This window comes from Lepidochelys kempii, chromosome 7 (genome assembly GCF_965140265.1).
Source record: "Lepidochelys kempii isolate rLepKem1 chromosome 7, rLepKem1.hap2, whole genome shotgun sequence".
Classification (NCBI taxonomy): Eukaryota; Metazoa; Chordata; order Testudines; family Cheloniidae; genus Lepidochelys; species Lepidochelys kempii.
Window position 1 is genome coordinate 22,537,080 of NC_133262.1, and position 19,039 is coordinate 22,556,118.

Sequence of the window (19,039 nt, forward strand, 5' to 3'; positions counted from 1 at the left end):
TGCTATTTTGCCCTCATCTCCCCAGCTGGCTGCAGACCAGACTCATCATCTTCTTGTCTGTTCCACATGTGCCAACCACAAGACCTGTCAGAGTGCTTGCAAGATGCAATCTCCAGCAGAACCCTCCACTCCCATGCTCCTGCACAGGGATCCCGATGCATGCCCCCAAGGTGGAGCTTGCTACCAGAAGAGAGGTGCTCTCTGCATCCAGTGGAAACTCAAGGAGCTAGCCAAAGGACTTGCCACAGCAGGCGAGTACTTTAGTCCATCTTGTCTAGGGACCCACATTCAGCAGCGTCCTGTGCTGGCTGCTTCAGAGGAAGACCAGAGGCGCCCCCCAATGCAGCTGAATAGGACATGCATAAGGAGACCACTGCTTCCGGACACCTGGGGTGATCATTGTCTGCCCTGTAGCAGCACATGCCATCTGTGCCATGCCGCTAATAGCGGCACGGATGAAAGTGCTCATCCTTTTTCCAAATCCAACCATCGTGTTAGACGCAGTGATTCTCTGCAGTGACTGCAAATTCAACAGGCCCCTCCTTTGTACCCACTGCAGACACCTTATTGGCTGTTGTGCTGCCCAGCTGGCACCTCCTACAGGTGATTTTGGCACATCACTGGAAGAGGGACTCATTGAGCTGAAGGCTCTGCAGAGATGCCCACTAAGCAGCTGGGATGCTAGGACCCAAAGGAGCAGCCTCCTGCCTCAGAGGGTGTCGCACAGCTCTTTTGCCTTGCTCCTTTCTCCTGGGGCTGATGAAGCACGTCTGCCTCTGATCTATAGCTCTGCCTCTGACCAAACCCGAGTGGCGAGGGACACAGTGAGCAAGGGAAGGGGAGGCACCAGAAGGCACATTCTCCCCTTCCCTGGGTCTATTGTCAACTTTAACATGGCAACAGCTCCCGCCAGACTCCAGCAAGAGGGATGATTTGCAGGCCACTTGCTGCGATAGCTCACTGGAAGCGGGAGCGATGGTGCTACATTTCTATCAATACTGTTCTGCTCCCGCATGTTAGTGAGCCTCTGGGATGAGGACAGCGGACTGGGGACGGACGGACACTGAGCTCCCCACTCTTGCCAGTAAGGTCTGTGAGGAGCTAACATTATGCAGCAGCTGGAGGATGTTTCTTTGCCTCCTGCTGGGCATTCCATGATCTTCGCAAAGGCCTGCGCTGGTCCGTGGCAAGGTGAGCCAGAGGGCAGGGCACGGAGAAGGAGGCACATGCGCTCAGACACACTCAAGAGAACAGCGACAACTGGCAGAACAGGCCGCACAGAAAGGAGAGAACAGAGCCTGAAATCACCGCAACAAATACTAGGCCGTTTTAATATGAATTAGACACACCTGGGACTGGCATAGCAGAGGGCTGAGAGTCAGGATTGAGGAGCATTGGCCAAGCTGTGTACAGGGGCCCAGTGTTGGAATAGCAGGGGGCTGCAGGTCAGGACTGACTGAGGGGCATCAGCAGAGCTGAGGAGAGGAGCTTGCCCAGATCCTAGTTATATAAAGCCAAGCTTGCAAGATAGGTTCATTTTATGTATCCCCAGCAGTGCAGAGGCTGTGCCGTGCCACCCTTCCTTTCGGAGTTTGCTCCACGGCTTGGTCCCTCTGACTTTACTCAATCTCATCTCTTTGCTCCTAATTACAGGCCCAGCCCACTGGTTTCATTGGGGGCAGGGGCAGACCCTCTCCCCCCTCACTTCATGGTGATTAGTTTCAGAGTAACAGCCGTGTTAGTCTGTATTCGCAAAAAGAAAAGGAGGACTTGTGGCACCTTAGAGACTAACCAATTTATTTGAGTAAGGTGCCACAAGTACTCCTTTTCTTTTTTCATGGTGATTAGTGTGCCCAGCAATCCAGGATACCCTTGGATGTTTTAATCTTGCTCCCTCTGGCCCCTTATTTATAGGATCTTTGCTGAATTCCCTCCACTCTCTGCATCTTTCTGGGAAGGTGGTGCCCAACACTGAACACAGCTGAGCTCACCACAGCCACTTAGAGGGACCATCCTCCTTCCTGCTTTGGGGCATGAGGGCCCAAGAGAGAAAGGCAGTGTCCCAGCCAGGGCCTCACCAGAGCCATGGGGAGGGTGGGGGACTGCCCCCTCTGCTATGGGGCATGAAGTCTCTCTGAACACAGCCCAAACTCGTTGGCTTCTCTTGGTGCCAAGCAGCCTGCTAGCTCCTCTTGTGTTTGCAGTGGTAATCGGCCCAGGATTTCTTCAGGCTGTTGCGGTGCATCCCTGCCGAGTCCACACACTGCAGAGCGTCTACTTCCCTGGGTGTAGCAGCAGAAGAGACCGGGCACACGCAAGCTCCCAAAGCTTTGATCTGTCTTGACTCCATTGCTCCAAACCCCTGACAAATGTCACCTTCCCCCAAAACCAAACCTGAGTGTCTGGGCAAAGCCTGGCAGGTGGAGTGGCCAGCTCTGGCAGCCAGCGCTGGCTGATCGATGGCGATTATTCAGCGCTCTGCTTCCAGACTTCGAAGTGAAAGGAGCAGGGGAGATGTGCAGGCTCAGCACTTTCTGAGGAGGGTTTTAGCAGGACTTGCTGCTCCCCTCCTGCCGTGTCTCCGGCTGGCAGGGAGCCAGACTCAAAGCCCCGTTTCCTTCATTTCTTCACCTGTCTGCATTGTGCTGAGTATGGAACAGATGGAGAGAAAAGTTACAACCCATGAATCAAAGTGCCCTGGCCAGCCGGGAGGGGGGCTGGGCGGAGCCTGTGACCGCACAACAGGCTCCCCTCCTTCCCGGGGGAAGGCCGGGTCATTAGTCACTGCGCCCTCCTGAGACGCCAGCAGCAATTCAAAAGGTCCCTAAAGGGGAGGGGGCAAAAAGGGGGCCACAGCAGCATCCCGAGTGAGGCAGGAGCAACAACCTCCAGCCCTGAGCCGTCAGTCCAGCCAGTTCCCTGCCTTTTGTCAAGCGGGACACACCGCACAGCTCTCGCAGGGACTCCGTTCCCAGCACGGGGCAGTCCCTGCGGGGTCTCTTCCATGGAGACACCTGAGGGTGGGAGCGGGTGGTTGCTGCCAGCCCTGTCTCTGTCTCCAGGGAAGCTCCCAGAGGCCAATGGTTCACAATGAATTTCTGATTGCTTCCTCCAACAATGAAACATCCTGTCAGGAGCAGTTCGGCTGAACAAAGCCAGACGCTGATGAGCGGCGAACAAGGCCCCTTCCTCACAAGCAGGGACCCGCCAATGCACATAGCAAAGGGGCCTGGTGCGCCCCCCTGGCCAGAGCCATGACCTGCTCTGGAGACTCCATTCGCTCCTCCTTAATATCCAGCAGCTTAACAAGCCACAGCCCCGAGCCTCCACCCTGATTAAAAGGGCTGGCGCTTAAAGACTCCAGCGAGTGCTCCCGAGAGGGTGGGGAGAAGCCAAGAGGTATTTGATGGATTCACTTTGGCAACGCTCAGCTACCTTGTCACGCCAATAAAATTACTGCTATTGAACGGAGAGAGGCAGACAGACAGACAAGGCCCAATTCTTCCACCGCAGGATTCGAGACACTCCCAGAGAAGTCAAGGGGAATTAGTTGTCTTCTGTAGTGGGAGAAGAGGGTCCCCAGAGAGAAGGGGACAGAGACAACATGAGAGAACCACAGAGAGTAGGAGAGAGACAGATGGAGAACAAAAGGCCCTTGTGCAGCACAGACAGCTGGATTAGCCATCTCCAGTCCGATGGCCCAGCTCTGTGCTGCTTGCTACACAGAACAAGCCCCAGAGCTGCGTGGGGGGAGGCTCCTTCCACATGAGAGCCATATGACATTCCAGACTCAAGCAGGGCAGCCCAGCACCCACAAGCCAAACCCTTGGGGCAGGAGTATGGGGGTGGGGGGAAGGGGGCGCGGTGCTGGGAGCAGGGAATGTAGGGTTTTTTTTAACGTGTTCTAAACCCTTCTGGGATTTGCAAAAAAGGCAGTAATCCCATTGGGAGCAGGTGGGTTGAGCCAGACCCCACTGCACATGGAGCGTGCTGTTCACCAAGGGCTATGGCAATGACAAGATTCCCCCACCCTAAACGCTGCTGTGAGGTTAGGGAAGCCTCTCACCCAAGGCATTGCCTGGGCCTGGCCTTGCTACAAGGAGAATGTCCCTGGCAGCACTCCCCAAGGGAAGGCTATGCCAGGCATTTAACCCATTCACCACTAGGCCCTTCCCCCACACTTGTTGGGCCTCCCCTGCCCATGAACATTCAAAAGCAATCTAGGGATCATCAGGACGTACCCAGTATAGTTGGCAGGTGCCCTCTACCTGGGCATACCTCAGCACATTCAGCAGAGCCCAGTGTTGAAACTGGGATTTCAGACAACAGCAACAAGACTCTCCTAACTAGCCCTCCCTGTAATTCAGGGGCTTCAGCTGAGCTGTTGGGTTGGGGCCTGCTATGATAAGAATAGTAGGGGGCTTCCAGCCAGGACTAAGGGGCCTTGGCAGATCTGGGGCAGAACAGCAGGGAATGCCCAAGGGGCCCAGAACAGCTACAGATCTACAGAGAAGGCCCAAGAATGGGACTGACAGATCCACTGACAGATGAGCTGCCCACACTAGGGGCCTTTCACACCAAAGCACTTTGTGCAAACTAAAAGTTAGGGGCATAGCAAGCACCGCCAGGTCACCCCCACATTTCCCTGAGCTCCCCAGTGAGGTATGCAAAGGTGGTACAAGGCTGCTGAGAAGATGGGTTTGCCCACTTCAGCCCACACCACAAGGAAACACTGCTCATCCCAGAAACAGTGGGCACCAAGGCCAGGAGGTAAATGATGTTCACTTCCATCCATGGCCCAATGCTGGCTCTGAAGACATCACTCCTCCCCTTTGCAATGGAGAAGACTACCTGCAGGGCAGGGAAAGCAGAGTCACAAGGAGAGTTAACATGTTTTTTTACAAGTCTCAGGAGCCAGGGGCTGGATTTCACATGTTGGACACACCAGGGTAAGATTCAGCTCCGAATCCTTAGTGTCTTAGCACTAAGCATTGTGTGACAGAAAAGGGCCCAAGCAGTCAGCAGGGAAAGGGAATGGGGCTGGGGCTGGAGCTCGCTGGATGTATGCCAAGGGGCGACAATCCATGTAGTATGGTGCACTATCCAGGGCTGTGCTGGGCCATTTGGTCTGTGACCTTTGTCAGGTCTCACCCATCCAGAAGAGGCCCCACCTTGCACCAGAGGGTGCAATGGACAAGCCTCCAGGGATTTGGAGGATTAGTTCCAGCTAATCCTGTGTCTGATACCAAGGAACGGAATGCCATCCCCTTGTGCACTGAGAGCCTTCAAAGAGGTGGATACCAGCCCCAGACACTGGTGTGGACCCACCTCCCCATCAAAGGAAGGGGTTCCAGCATGGCAATGCAGCGGGGTTCTGGCTGATCCTTTCAGGAGGTATCTCAGACAAGGCAGACACACACACTGTTTCAGCTGCTGAAAGGCGCAGAAGTGGCTGCTCTGCCAGGAGAGTGAGAAACCAAGCTGTCACTGGAGATCAGCAGCATCCCATCTTCTCCCTTCAATCCCCACCACCAGCTCAGTCGCACTGAGAAACACTTCTGTTGCGTCCTCTAAGCTGAATTGCGTTCTCCAGGGCAACACCTTCTCCAGTGACCGCCACCGCCTGCATACAGATGGAGGAAGAGGAAGACCTTCCCCCCAGAGCAGTGCCACTGAAGGACCTGTAGGTACTCGTGGGGGCAGAAGAGACAAGATAAGGCACCTTTGCAGACAGGCAACCGCCCCTGAACGGTCTCAGGGTCCAGTGCCCGCCTCCCTCAGGGAGATGGCAGGTGAAGACAGCCTTGCTTAAGCACCAGCGCCCAGTCCTGCCTCAGTCTCTGTGTACTTCTACCCCAGGAGTCCTCACTACTCCTCTTCCCACCAAGCACATTAGAGACAGATGCCTTGCAGTCCCTGACAAGCCTGTGGGGAGAATTGCTGGCTCACTGGGGGTGGGAGACGGAAGAGCATTGCAATGGAAAAATGCTTTGCTTTTAAATCACTGGGAGAAGATTGGTCCCTGGGAGCAGAATAGAGGCAAAGCTGCCCAGGGGGGAAGGGGGCGTGCCTGGGTTCCTGTCCTACCTCAGCAGCTTGGAATGCAGCAGGCTACGGATTCTTGCAAAGCGCTTGGCCAGAAGCGCTTCCTTCCCCAAAGTCACCAGGGCCCCCACCTTCCCAACTAGCATCACCACCATCCCACTCACACTGCAAGTGATTCTTGCCAAGTGATTATGGGGGTTCCCCCATCCTCCCCTACCCTCCCAGCTTCGCTCTGAGGACCTGCAAATTCATCACACCAACCAGCCAGCCAGAGATCTTGTGTCACTCTGCTGGAGAGGACAGGGGGTTTGAGGTGGGAGAATCCATATCTGGAACCTTAAAGGCAAAGCATCCACTGTGACCGCCTCTCCTCTCCCAGGTGAGACAAGTCGGTATCCTAGCAAGCACATGGCTACATCACGCCATGTGGGGAGAATGTGAGCCTTTGATCCTCCACAGCACAAGGGATGGGAGGTGGGGGTGGGGGGGTAGAGTACGTGTATATGTGTTTAAAGGGGTCAGGATGACCACTTCGCATGAATAGATTAATAAAAAACAATAATAAAACAAACAAAGATGATGAGCCAAAAAAAGCAGACATGGGGCCAGCTTAGCTCTGCCTTCCGTGGGAGAGAATAAACAAGCTGCAGAGAGTGTGAGCTCTGGGTGGGGAGCAGATTCCAGACACAGACGCTCCCTAATGCAATCGCGCCAAGGGCCATCTGGGATCGGGAGGGGAGGAGGGTTAAAGGGATTACAGTGGCGACCGGACAAGCAGATCTAGACAAAGAAACGTTCCCCAAAATCAGAGCTCAGCTTGCTGTGAGAGCCACTCAGTCTGACACCTCTTGAGCCCTGATGCCAGGGAAAGAGCAATAGGCCTGGTCTGCCAGTCCCTCAACTGGGCCAGCCTTGGGAGCCCTCAAACATCCAGCTTTAACCCCGCTGTTGCCAGACTTCACTATTGCTTCTGAATAACAGCAGCACTGTACTGAGGATAGATCCTGCATAAAAGGGGCAAGGCAGACCTTCAGCACCAGCCCAGCCAAGCCAAGCCCACCCAGACCAGGCTGATGGTGATTCTGAACCAGCCCAGCCCCTGCAAGGAAATTCAGAGAAGAGCACTGACCATGAGCAAAGATTTGTGGGGCAGGACACAGAGCTAACCACATCTTGCTTGGCTCTGCTGGTGCTATGGAAGGGAGTGGAGATCAAGGAGGAAGAGTCCATGTAGGGTGGCCGAGGGAGTATCCATTACACAAAATGTGATTAAATTAAGCAAAGGAAAATTTGGCTTGAATATTGGGAGGAGATCTATTGGCCTGTCACACACCCTCTCCGTAACAACAAGAGGCGTGAGCCCCATCACCGGAGGCATATAAAAACCCTGTGGAATATATCCAAAGGAACAAACCTGCATTGGCAGCTGGAGGAGAAGAGTACAGCAGATGGGGAACACGTGCCTGAAGTGCCCATCAGCCTTGTGCCTGGGTACGTATGATAATCCTTGGCCCGGTTCTATGCCTTCTACCTGAACAGCTCAAAGCGCACCAGAAACTTTAATAAATGAGACCTCATTGGGAGGGGGCGGGGGAGGAGAATGAGAGCGCAAGAGAGAAGAGATTTGCCCATGGTCACAAACCGGGGGGGGGAGACGGGACGGGGACGGGACAGAACTCCTTGTCCCAACTCCCAGACCTGTGCTTGACCAAAGAGACCAACCTTCCCCTCCAACAGATCTTTCTCAGCCTTAATTTCTACAAAGCCAATTAAGAATTGAAGCCATTGAAAAATCCACTCCCCCCCCCCATCCTGAGTGAGGAACAGGAACCTTCCCCTGAGGAATGGAGGGGCTGGAGGCCTAGGCCAGAGACTCCCACTAAATCCAAGCTTTTATTTAAAGCAATTAAAAGCGTTTCTTATTCCTGACTGAGAAGACAATCCTTCTGAGTGACGTCCAATGCAGCATGGTCCTCTCCCTTAGTCTGCAGACAGGGCCTCTTCTCTGCCCAGTCCTTTCCCAAGGTGGCAGGAGCAATTCACAAGGCTTTGGCCATTTTCACTGCTGCTCTTTGGATCCATGCAGGCAGCCAGGAAACTACAAGATTTAGTTTTGCTTTGCCGCCGCTGCTGCTTGGGAAAGCTCTGAGAAGAGCCAGGCAGAGAGGCCTAGGCAGTAAGTACGTGGGACCCAGCTCAAGAGACCTCAAAGGGGCCTGGTTTTCAGAGAGCACTGCTCAGTGCTGCCTGAAAACAAGGCCCTTCATTAAGGTATGCACCAGGATCACTAGTCACTTGGAAAATCTTGACCTGGAGCTATTCATGGGAGAGGAGGCTAAGGACGGGATAAATCAAAGGCGGTCCATCCCCCATCCCCCACATTCACCACCTCTGCTCAAACAGGCCTGGCAAGCTGATGGGGGAAGGGACAGGAGAATGGGCACACCACCAGACATACAGCCGCCAGGAGGTGGGGTAGAGATGCATATTTCCTGCACATGACCCCTGGCAGCAGCAGCAGAGTGGTTGGGGAAAGGTAGTTGGTGGATCCACCATCCCAACAGGAAGGAGGCTCAGGGGTGGAGGCGGGGGAGGAACAAAGACACACTTCCTTCTAGCTGCCTAGAAAAGAGGGAGGCCACAACCGTTATCTGACACCCCCTATCCAGAGGCTGATATGGAAGATGGAGCCCCTGAGCAGGCTCTGGGAACAGCAACCTGATAAGAACCCCAGCAGCCTCACCTGTCCCAGCAGCCACAGGTCAGAGGGTGGGCTTCTCACCAGGGCAGTAGCCCTGGGCCTTTCTGATATGGCCTCGCTCACCCTTCACATCAGCCTCGAACTAAGCAGTGCCTGGTACATCCTTCAAGCCCATTTGCAGGTAAAGGAATAAAGCTGTTAAGCCACTATGTACCCAACAGTGAAGGAAAAGAGCTCCCCAACACCACCTCCCACCTCTGCCCAGTGCACTGGGGAGAGCAAGGAAGCTGCTGTGTACAAAGCCCCAGCCAGCAGAAACCCTCCCCCACTTCCCATTAACTGCCTCTAGGATCCCACAGCCTCTGTTATAAATCACCTGCTTCCCTGAATTTTTGGCCCAATCCTAATCCCACCACTGGATCAAATTCTGCTCTCACTGACTGCGGGGTATATCTGGAGTAACTCCCCTCACCCCCCTTCCTACCAGTGGCCCCAGAGAAGCCATCCAAACGCCTATCCTGAAAAATACAAATTAAAACCCCAAAACTCTTGGATCCCAACTAATCCCCTTCCAAAAGGTGTTCACAGCTTAATCCTCCTCATCCGAGCGACAAGCTGGCTCCCTAAAGCCCTGAGCCTGCGGCAAGGAGGCAGCAGGGTACCCTGCTCTGAACTGCCTCATCTCCCTCATCAGTATTTCAGGGAACTCCAGCAGATTGGGAGCTATTGTAAGCTTAGGGCCAGCTGGCTGCTGAATGTCAGAGCTGATCCTACCTCCCCAACAAGTCAGGTGACACCCAACGCAGGTGGCATCCAACTGAGGGGGCCACAGTGGGGCTTAACAGAAGCCCTAGGGCAATGTGTAGTTTGCATAATGTGGAACAGATAGCAGACACTATTCCTAGCATGGAGAGGTGGCCCCACGGGACTACAAGTCCCAGTATGCAATGCTCCATCTTGATCTGAGATGTACGCTTGGGCAACTGTGGTAAGCAAGAGTGAAGATACAGGTTACAAATAATGGTGCATTTTTTGTTCATGTTCAATAAGCTTATAGCTCCTGGTGCATTTTTCACATGCACACTAAGCATACATGAAACTGTGTATGCATTCAGCACGTGCATATAAACATCAGTTGGAGATGCATGTTTGCATGAGCAAATTAAGTGCATCAGTGAGCACAGTTATGCAGTGTGCATGTGGCTTTTTGCACATCAGGCCCATAATGTCCCATTTTGCAGGAGTATGAGACAGTCTCAAGGAAACCATGATTGTCCAGTGAAAGTCAAGAGGGGGAAAAGGGTCAGCAACTGCCTGGCAGGAGCCAGAGTTAGGAATCAAATCTCATTTGCCTTGTACAGAGCACATTTGCTCTGGAAACCACCACAGAGAATAAAGGAACACAAAAAGATCAACTCACAGTGTCACTTCCCTCGTTCTAAAAATCCAGTAAATCACAAGGTAAAACCCACAGGTCTCTGATAGTTCTCCCCAGTCTCTGCTGTAGTCTAAGAGGAAGTGGCTTGCATCCAAAACTGGCAGTATTCGGGAAGATCATCCCCTAGTTACTCATCCTGGCAATGGCAAAAATTACCCAGACAACACACAACAACCCCATGACTGTGGAGAGCAGACAGCATGAGGGTACTTGCACAACATTTCAAAGACTGGGCCTTCCAAAAATAGCCATGTACCCGGTGACACAGCAAGGAAACCACCAGGCAGGACCAACTTGTTTGGGGTTTCAATAGCTTGGTCTGCTCCACACAGCATCCCATTCCTGCCAGATCTCTGTCCTCTACAGCTCTGCTGATGCTCCTCACTTCTGACTGCAATACATCCTGCAAGTGCAGTCCTGGGCTCCCCACCACAACAGCTGTGCCAAGGCTCCTAAATCCTGACCTGCAACCCCCCTGCTAGTGCAATCCTCAGAGCCCGGTGGTACAAGTCACCTACGACTGCAGTTGTATCACCATTATAATCATCTATTCCCAAACCTGACTGTCCTGCCATCCGCTGCCAGTCACTCCCCTCCCCGCCTGCCCTAGGGGCTCAGCACCATTCAAGCCAGCTCCTGTGCCGGACTGGACTCCTCCTCAGTCAGGGGAGAGGATGATTCCAAGTGCGACACAATCCTCCTGCCTGTGCAGAGCCAAGAAAAGGGGGCAAGCGGTGAAGGTAAACAAGGGGGGACAGGATGGGGAAGTGCAGGTCAGGGAAGAGGCTACAGCTGCAACAGCAACAGGTGCTGACCAGCAGCCCAGCCTCTGAGAGGCAACTGTTTGTAGCATGTCTAGGAAGCCTGCAAGCAAGCCAGCCCGCGTGACCCTTTCCTGAGACAAAGGAGAGTTCTGTCTGCAGGCGACAGCCTGGGCAAGTGCTTGGAGCTGCCATCCAGGGAATGTGCAGACAGAGCAGTGACTCTCCCCACCCTCACCCCCTCAACTCCGGATGTCGAAACCAGCATCCTCTTTAACCCAGCATCCATTGCAGGGCTCCTGGAAATGCTAGTAGGAGCATCCGTCTGTCCCGGGCGAGCTCTTAGGTTGCTCAGACCCAGCTTGGCCAGCTGAGCTTTGGGCAGGGAGCAGGATGTTCACATGTAGGCAATAGGGTTTCCCAGGGCACAGAGACGTCCCACAGACACCAGCACACTTGTGATCTGGGGGACTTTCGCTACAAGGTCATGTTATTGTGGGGTCTAACCCAACACACGGTGTGGGCGTTTGGGGGAGTGTTATTCACTAACGCAGCCACATTACCGCTCTACCCTCAGCAGCGGCAACCAGACTGCGGAATGGGTTACGTCACGTTGACCTCACCGCCACTACAGCAACGCAGCTACCTCTTTACAGAAAGTTACCAGGAGGTTAAGGGTGGCAACTGCCCGAACCCAGGAACTCAGCCGGGTCTGCAGCTCAAGCTGGCATCTGTGCTAGCTGGATGGGAAAGGCATGTCAGCACCACATCAGGTTGTGGCAGGTGCTCCAAATGCGGTAGGAGGCAGCCCATTCTGAGGCAGGGGACACTGACCCACATCCATCCGAAACACGCTCCCCCCCCCTCCATTTCTAGAGAGCTTACTGGGAAAGCAGCCAATGTTTGCTGATGGGCACGCAGTCTAGACCACATGCCACAGCCCCCACCAGCTCATGTGGAGAAAGGCTGGGCTCATTTGGGACAGGACCCAGGAGTTCTCCAACCAGATCCCATGCTAACACATTACAGGGCTGAGGAGACAGCTGGGGGTGGAACTGCTGGGCTGACAAACAAGGCTGCCTGCCAAGCACGCAGGGAAAGGAAGCAAGCAGCATGGCTTAGACTTGGCATTTCTCTCCCGCTGTGCCCCACATTACGGCAGAGGCTTCACCTCCCTCAGGAGGGGAGAGAAACCTGAGAGGGGAAGGGGATTATCCAGCAGCATGGTGTCAAATGTAGCTACTTGCCAAGGTGACAAGGGAACACTGGAGCAAGCTCATGGCTCCTAAGAGATGGGCAGGTGCTGGACAACTCGCAGTCATGCTGATGCCCCTCAATCCCACCCTGCAGCCCCCCTGCTACCCAATCCTGGACTCCCCAACAGCTCTGCCGATGTGCCCCCTGATCCTGCCCTGCAGCCCCTGATCCCCAGTCCCTGCCTCCTCAACAGCTCTGAGAGTGCCCCTCAATCCCACCTGCTTGGCTGCGGGCCTGATCCTGTGAGGAACTCAGTGAGAACTAAGGAAGCTCAGTACCCTGTAGTGAAGAGAGGCAAGCTGAGCCACGCTCCTGGCACATACTCCCCTCCCCATTGCCAACACAACACACAGATGCAATACCCTTTGGGCAATAACACCACTCTTTGTTGCTCCATAAAGCACATCAGCACCGGGAAGCAGGACAGCGCTGGAGGAGGACTCAACCTATAACCCACTAGCCTTCCACTTCAGGAAGTCCCACCTTCCTTCCAGGAAGTAGGTTACAGCTGGCCTGCCTGGCAGGTACATGTATAAAGGGAAGGCAGGCACCAATGGTATCAGTCCAATTTAATTCTTCCAGGTTTCTCCACAATACATACACCTCCTGCAACGGGCAACTGGTGCAAGCCCCACAGGGTTGGGGCATGAAAATCTAGGGCTCTAAGCAGCAGGAGGTCAGAGGAGACGCGTACCACCTGCATGTCTGTGTTCCCCTCATCCCATGCCCTCAAGCTAGCAGGCTACTTCTCTGGGTGGGGCTCCATGAGCGCACTCTCCACCACCCAGCACAGGTTACAGAGTCACCTACACAAGGCTTCCTTCCTCGCCCTCCAGAGACCCTAGTGGGGAAGCGAGTGCTCCGCCTGTCCTGCTCTCCCTCTCACACAAGCAGCCAAATCTCCCAAGCAGACTCAGCCTCCAGAAAACAGACTGCTTGAGACCTGAACCAGCGCTGCTCCAGCTCCAGAGGGCTGGAGGGATTCTCCCCCTGCTGCAGCAGCAGAGACAGCCCGCGGCAGGGTCTGGTTACACCATGCTCCCCAGGAAGATCAGGTAACTGCTGAGGCAGCACTTTCCCCATCCTCCAGTTCCAGCCAGACGGCCCCTGCTGGGGGAAGCTGAGCTCTCCATGTCACGCCCCCCATGCCAATGCTCCAAGGTTAGAGGAGGGGACACGGGACACCCCTCCTCTCCCCTACACACACACACACACCCACTCACTCAGCAGCCTTCAGCACATGAGCCCTAACCGTGCAGTGGCTGAAAAAGGATCCACCCTCCCCCATATGAGGACACACCCTCAAACCTTCAGAGCCCTCTGCTCCCCCCTCCTTACGTTTCTGGCTGCCACTGACTGGGCTCAGTAGGGTGGGCTTCCAAAGTCAGCGGAAGCCCAGGTTTCATCGTTACCGTATCAATACCTGGCTGGATTTTGTTCTGGTGACGGATACTGGATTGGCAGCCCTGAAGATTGAGGGCTTCTAACCAAAGAATAGGTCGAGATCCCCATGCATCCTGAAGCACACAGTAGTCCAACCACTACCAAAAAAAATCATTGCTCCACACGAGAGACCTCACATACCACTACAGCCCTTTTTAAGCAATCCAGGAGCTGGCAAAGCACGGTCTCCAAGGCCTCCTGTCAGCAGGCACGGCCTTGGTCCCACAGAGTCAGAGCACAGGACACCAAGAGCACAGGCTGCTCTGGTGGCCAACCTCCCTTACCCATTAACAGGGGAAGTCCAGCCACGCTCATCTTGCTGGACCTTTTCGTCTGAGATCCTTGATCTCCAAATACCCCCGCAGCTGGAGAACGGAAATACACTGAAATACCTTGGGTCCTTCCTTCAGGAGAGCGCCCAGAGAGACATCATGGGTAACGGCTCTTCCACCTCCAAAGCCTTCTCCCGCAGAGCCCCATGACGCTCACTCCTCTCCCCCTTCTTGCTCAACACCCAGACAGACCCAGGAAGAGCTGGTGCGACAACACAGGCCGAAGTTCCAGCAGTGCGCAGGCAACACCCGCCTCTACGGCAAATTCCCAGCGCACGCACACAGCACAAGCTCCCAGTTGCAACAGTGACATGGGTGACCAATGAGGCTGCCTCATGATGAGTGCAGGAGCTGGGACTCCCCCTGGGGAAGATCTGGGCTGTGAAACCTGCTCCCATGGGGGTAAGAGTGAGCACAGACCTCGCTGCTTTCAGAACTAAACGTAACACTTCCACCTTCTGCTTTGCCTGCCTGCTAGAATTTTTTTTTTTTTCAAATTGTAAGTAAATCCTCGCCCCTCTCTTACCAAAGAGACTATTGCCTCTGGGGGAGAGAAGAAAGGAAACACAGAAGAGGAGGAAGCGAGTGCTCTTCCCCTTTTAAAAACCCTGCAAGGTGCTCCAATGCAATAGCGATGGACCCTAGAGCAGCGCTACTCAAAGCGGTGGTCCGCAGACCGGTGCCGGTCCGCAAGTCATCAGCTGCCAGTCTGCGCGCACACTGGAAAAAAAAATTGCCGGTCCCCCACATCAGATAGCTTGAGAAGCACTACCCTAGAGGACAGCCTATGGAGAAACATCCCCTATACTGTCCCATCAGTGAATCCTACCCTGGCCCATAGAGTGGGAGGGGAGTCCCGTCCTTGGCCTCTCTCAGGAGCAGGCCCACCAGGGCTGTGATGAGACCTGCCCACTGGAAACAGGACTAAGAACCACTGCTTGTTTCCCACCAAACCCCACTTGGTTTCCTTAAGACCTAACGGGCCAGAGCCCATCACACCGGGTGGGCCATGGAGCAGCAGGGACTCTGATACTATAGCTGCAGACGGGAAGAGTGAAGCAAATGGAAAAAAAGGAGAGACTCCACATAAACATGAGCCACACTAGCAGGTCTGAAGTTCCAAAATCACCACAAGGCTCAGCAGGAGCCAGCCCTGCATCCCCTAGTAACCTGAGGGGGTTACCCAGAACCAGGGGGGCTGCCCATGAGCCTTGGATGGGCACTCTCTCTAGCTACCACCACAGCAGGGCCACAGAAGTTGCAGGAAGAGAGGGAGGGAAAAGTTCGATGAAGATGCAGGAATGGAAACAGAGAAAGACCTGGCACCTCAGGGAGAAATTTGCCAGACAAATAGCAATCGTCAGGTTCCAGGGATAAATAACTGGATGTGTAACACTGTCTCAGTGGCTTCATGAATCCTCCTCCCACACTTCCCTCCCCTCCCTCTGCACCACACTGGCACAAACCTATTTAAAACCTGCAATTTGGAATTCAATAGCAGGAGAGGCTGGTGGAAATGCGACACCAGTCACTTCAGCTCCCTTATTGATTGGGAAGGGAGGACAAGCTGCCTCTGGCAGCAAGCCTCTCGCAATCCATGCCGACTTACTAGCAACCCCGATGCCTCCTCTGATGGAGATGATGATGCCGAGGAAGAAGGAAACTGAAGGAGAGAAAGGGAAATTGAGACTTCAAAACAGATGAAGAAATCCAAGGGTTTTCGGAAGCCTCACTCACTGAGCATCTACAAGAAGCGTGGTCTAGCTGTAGGAACGGAGGGCAGACTGCAAGGACTCCTGGATTTGGCACACCAGCTCACTGTGTGACTTTGGGCATGTCCCTAACCTGCTCTGTGCCTCAGTTTCCCCATCTGTAAAACTGAGATAAGGATACTGACGCAACCCACCGAGCCATGTGAGGTGTTTTCAGTGAGGTGTCTTCATTCACGAATGCTCATGAAATGCCTTGAGATCCTCTGACAGAAGGAACTACAAACAATGGGCTGGATACAGACCCGGTGGAAGCAAGTGCACTTCTACTGGAGTCCATGCAACTGCCCCCACCTACAGCAAGACTGAACTTGGCCCAATGTGTGTGGAGGGTCAATCTCTTCCCCTCCCCAGTATTGCAGGTTTGCACCTTGAACTCCAAATCACAGACACAAGCCCAGAGCTGCCTCCTAGACTCTCTTTCCGCACCAGCTGAGGTCACAGCTCTTCTGTGTGGGCCCCTTTTTTTCTTGGGTTTATTCTGTACCCGGGGTTCACAACAGATGCCACCAGACCAGGGATGGGGAAGGATCCCAGATAGAGCAGGAGGGTAGGTGCGTGGGGACTGCCTATTGTTGCATCCCAATAGGGGAGATTTCAGAGTCAGGGAGAGTGTTGCCAACGGATGCATTCCAGAAGAATGAGATGGTGGGGGAAAGGTGTTCAGAGACCAACCTCCCACCCATCCACACTCTCCTCTTTGCCAACAACCACCCAGTCTCTGCGGGCCTCTCCCCACACCAACCCAGAAGCCAGTTTCACGCTCATCACGATTTCAAATCCACAAACTGACTGTCAAAAAGGTCTCGAATCCAGCAGCCTGGTCTCTGTCCTGTTACCAGCCAGCATGGGAGGATGGATCAGAGTCCTGGGTGCTGCCTTTGATGCTGGGCTTTGGTAGTCAGCAAAGACTGGGGAGCAGCAGAGATCTTGCTGAGCTCAGCACGGCACGTGTATGCAGGACGCCATGATGGCTAGGACCCCTTCTGGCTGTTCAGTTCCGCTGGAGCCAAGCCAAGGAGACTGGGGAGAGGGCTGTGCAAGCAGCTCTGTCTAACCCCCACTCACACACAGAGGGCTCCCCTCTGCCAGCACTGGCCCCACACAGGCTGACACCAGCATAATGACTTAACCACACTCCTAGTTCAGTCCTAAACTGGCCTTGGGCCAATCTCTGCATTCCTGACCCAGCGAACCAGAAATCAGCACCTCAGCAAAAGTCTGCTTCCTCCAGCACTTCTATAGGGGTGAAGGGATTTGTACCATACACACTGATCGCAGACTAGCAGCCCAAAGGAAACCCACACAGGTCAAGTCCAACATACTGTACGCAGGCAGATAAAGAGGCAGCAGGGTCTAGTGGCTACAGCAAGGGATCAGGGCCAGGAACTCTGAGCGCTGCTCCTGGCTCTGCCACTGGCCTGCGAAGTGGCCTTGGCAAGTCGCTGCATCTCAGTGGGCCTCAGTTTCCGCATCTATAAAATAGGTAGTACATTGGGATACAGATCCATCTTCTGAGGTAGAGGGGCTAGAGGAACCCTTAGCTCATGTTTGTACAGCACATTGAGAGTCCAAACCCCTAGTTAAAAGCACCTGGCCTTCCTTGCGCATAATGTCCCCACTAGCCTGAAACCCTTCCCCGCCTCACTGAAGGTGGGGGGGGCCTGCAGCCCCTTCTAATTTAATCCCCCTATTAACTTGGCTATGTAAACACTGACCCCAAGGGAGCATGTGCTCTGCCTATCGCATTGCCAATTCATGCAAGGAAAGAGCTGCCAATGGCTTCAGGCCTTCCAAGGTGACTATTGCATGGCCCAGTGCCAATAGACCCCACCCCACCTTGATGGCAAAGGTAGCACTTCCACCCCCAACTGCATCACAACTCTTAGGAGTTGTCTTTGCTTCTACATACCAGTGAGTCATTTCAGAAAAGGAGGTATTTTAGCTGGGAAACAAAGATGCCAAAAGGAGCTCAAAATTCAAGCCATTGATCCCCAGGGCCGGGTAGTGGGTAGGTCCAAGTGGCTGTGTGTCCGAGCTCTAGAGGAATGAACAGGGCTGGGTGCTCCAGTTGAGTCCTGCACTTCAGGCCTCTGGCAGGACTGCACCAGGACCCTCAACATGACTTTGCCTGGTGGAGGATGCCCTTAAGGTGCACAGGTGTTTATACAGGGCAGATGCAGCTGTAATTATAGGAATGATGTTATGATAACAGGAAATCCATGCCTCGTGGAGATGCAGCAAGAGGCACAGACTTATTTGCTAATTGCCACCAACAAGAAGCCTTGTGTGTCACTGGGGAAGAGAGGTCTCCCCAACACTGTAGAATTTTGCTCACAGATGGCTTAGGTCAGCCAGGCTGGAGCACGCTGCAGCCCCATAAAGAACTCCCCTTCTATGGAAGCTTATTGGATTCCTTCAGCTGCCACCGTGGAGCAGTGCCATCCACCTCAGGGCTTTCCCAAGACAGAGGCTGCAACAGGGCCTAGCATGACATAGGGATGGGAGTTTAACGATGCTAGCAATGCAGGCAGGGAAGAGGGGAAGCAACCTCACTATTCTATACTTGCAGTTTAAGAAACATGTCACCCCCCCCTCTGGGGCAACATCACCCAGCCAAATGGGACAGGGATGAGGCCCAGAAATGTCTAAGCTAAGCACAGGTGCTATGGCAAGATAAAAGCTCTCACCCCTGCTGATCTTCTGAGTGGGCCAGCCTGGGCGAAAGGCTATTTGCCCTGGGAGACTGGCCCTGCCTGATGAGATTTCAGGCCTTTCCCAGTCCATTCCACCTTATTTCAGCCATTTGGGCCCAATTCAGGACTTAAGGTCAACAGCGAGAAGGGATTTCTGAACTTAAGAAGTGCCACGAGAAGGAGCTTCATCTCATCCAAGAAACACCAGCTCACACATGCCAGTGCTGCCACCTGGCAAGAGGGCCGAGACCAACGAAGCACCACAGGCATCAAGTCACTAGCGCATACACCACCCATGTGCAGCCCCTCTCGGGTTAGTGGCAAAGCAATCCAGTGATCAAAGGACACAAGGTATAGAGGGAAATCACCAGTACTGGGATACCTTGCTGTGTTGTGAACCCAACACCCCATCCCTCGGAGAGACTGTGCAAAGGGAACTCCCACTAACCCTGCTGACTGGGACTTGAATTGGGGTGGGGCTGGGAGTTTCCCCATGCTATAATCCTGCCATAAACAACCGCTTTAATAAATATGCCTGGTGGACAAGAGTGAAGGGAACTGGCCTTCGTCGATGCTGCCACTCCCCACCCTGCATAC

At 54.0% G+C, this 19,039-nt stretch overlaps 1 protein-coding gene across 4 annotated transcripts in view; it reads right to left on the minus strand.

Annotated features, from left to right (window-relative positions):
• PLXNA1 (plexin A1) overlaps positions 1-19,039 on the minus strand; it is a 274,489-nt gene that overhangs the window by 200,499 nt on the left and 54,951 nt on the right. The window lies entirely within an intron of this gene.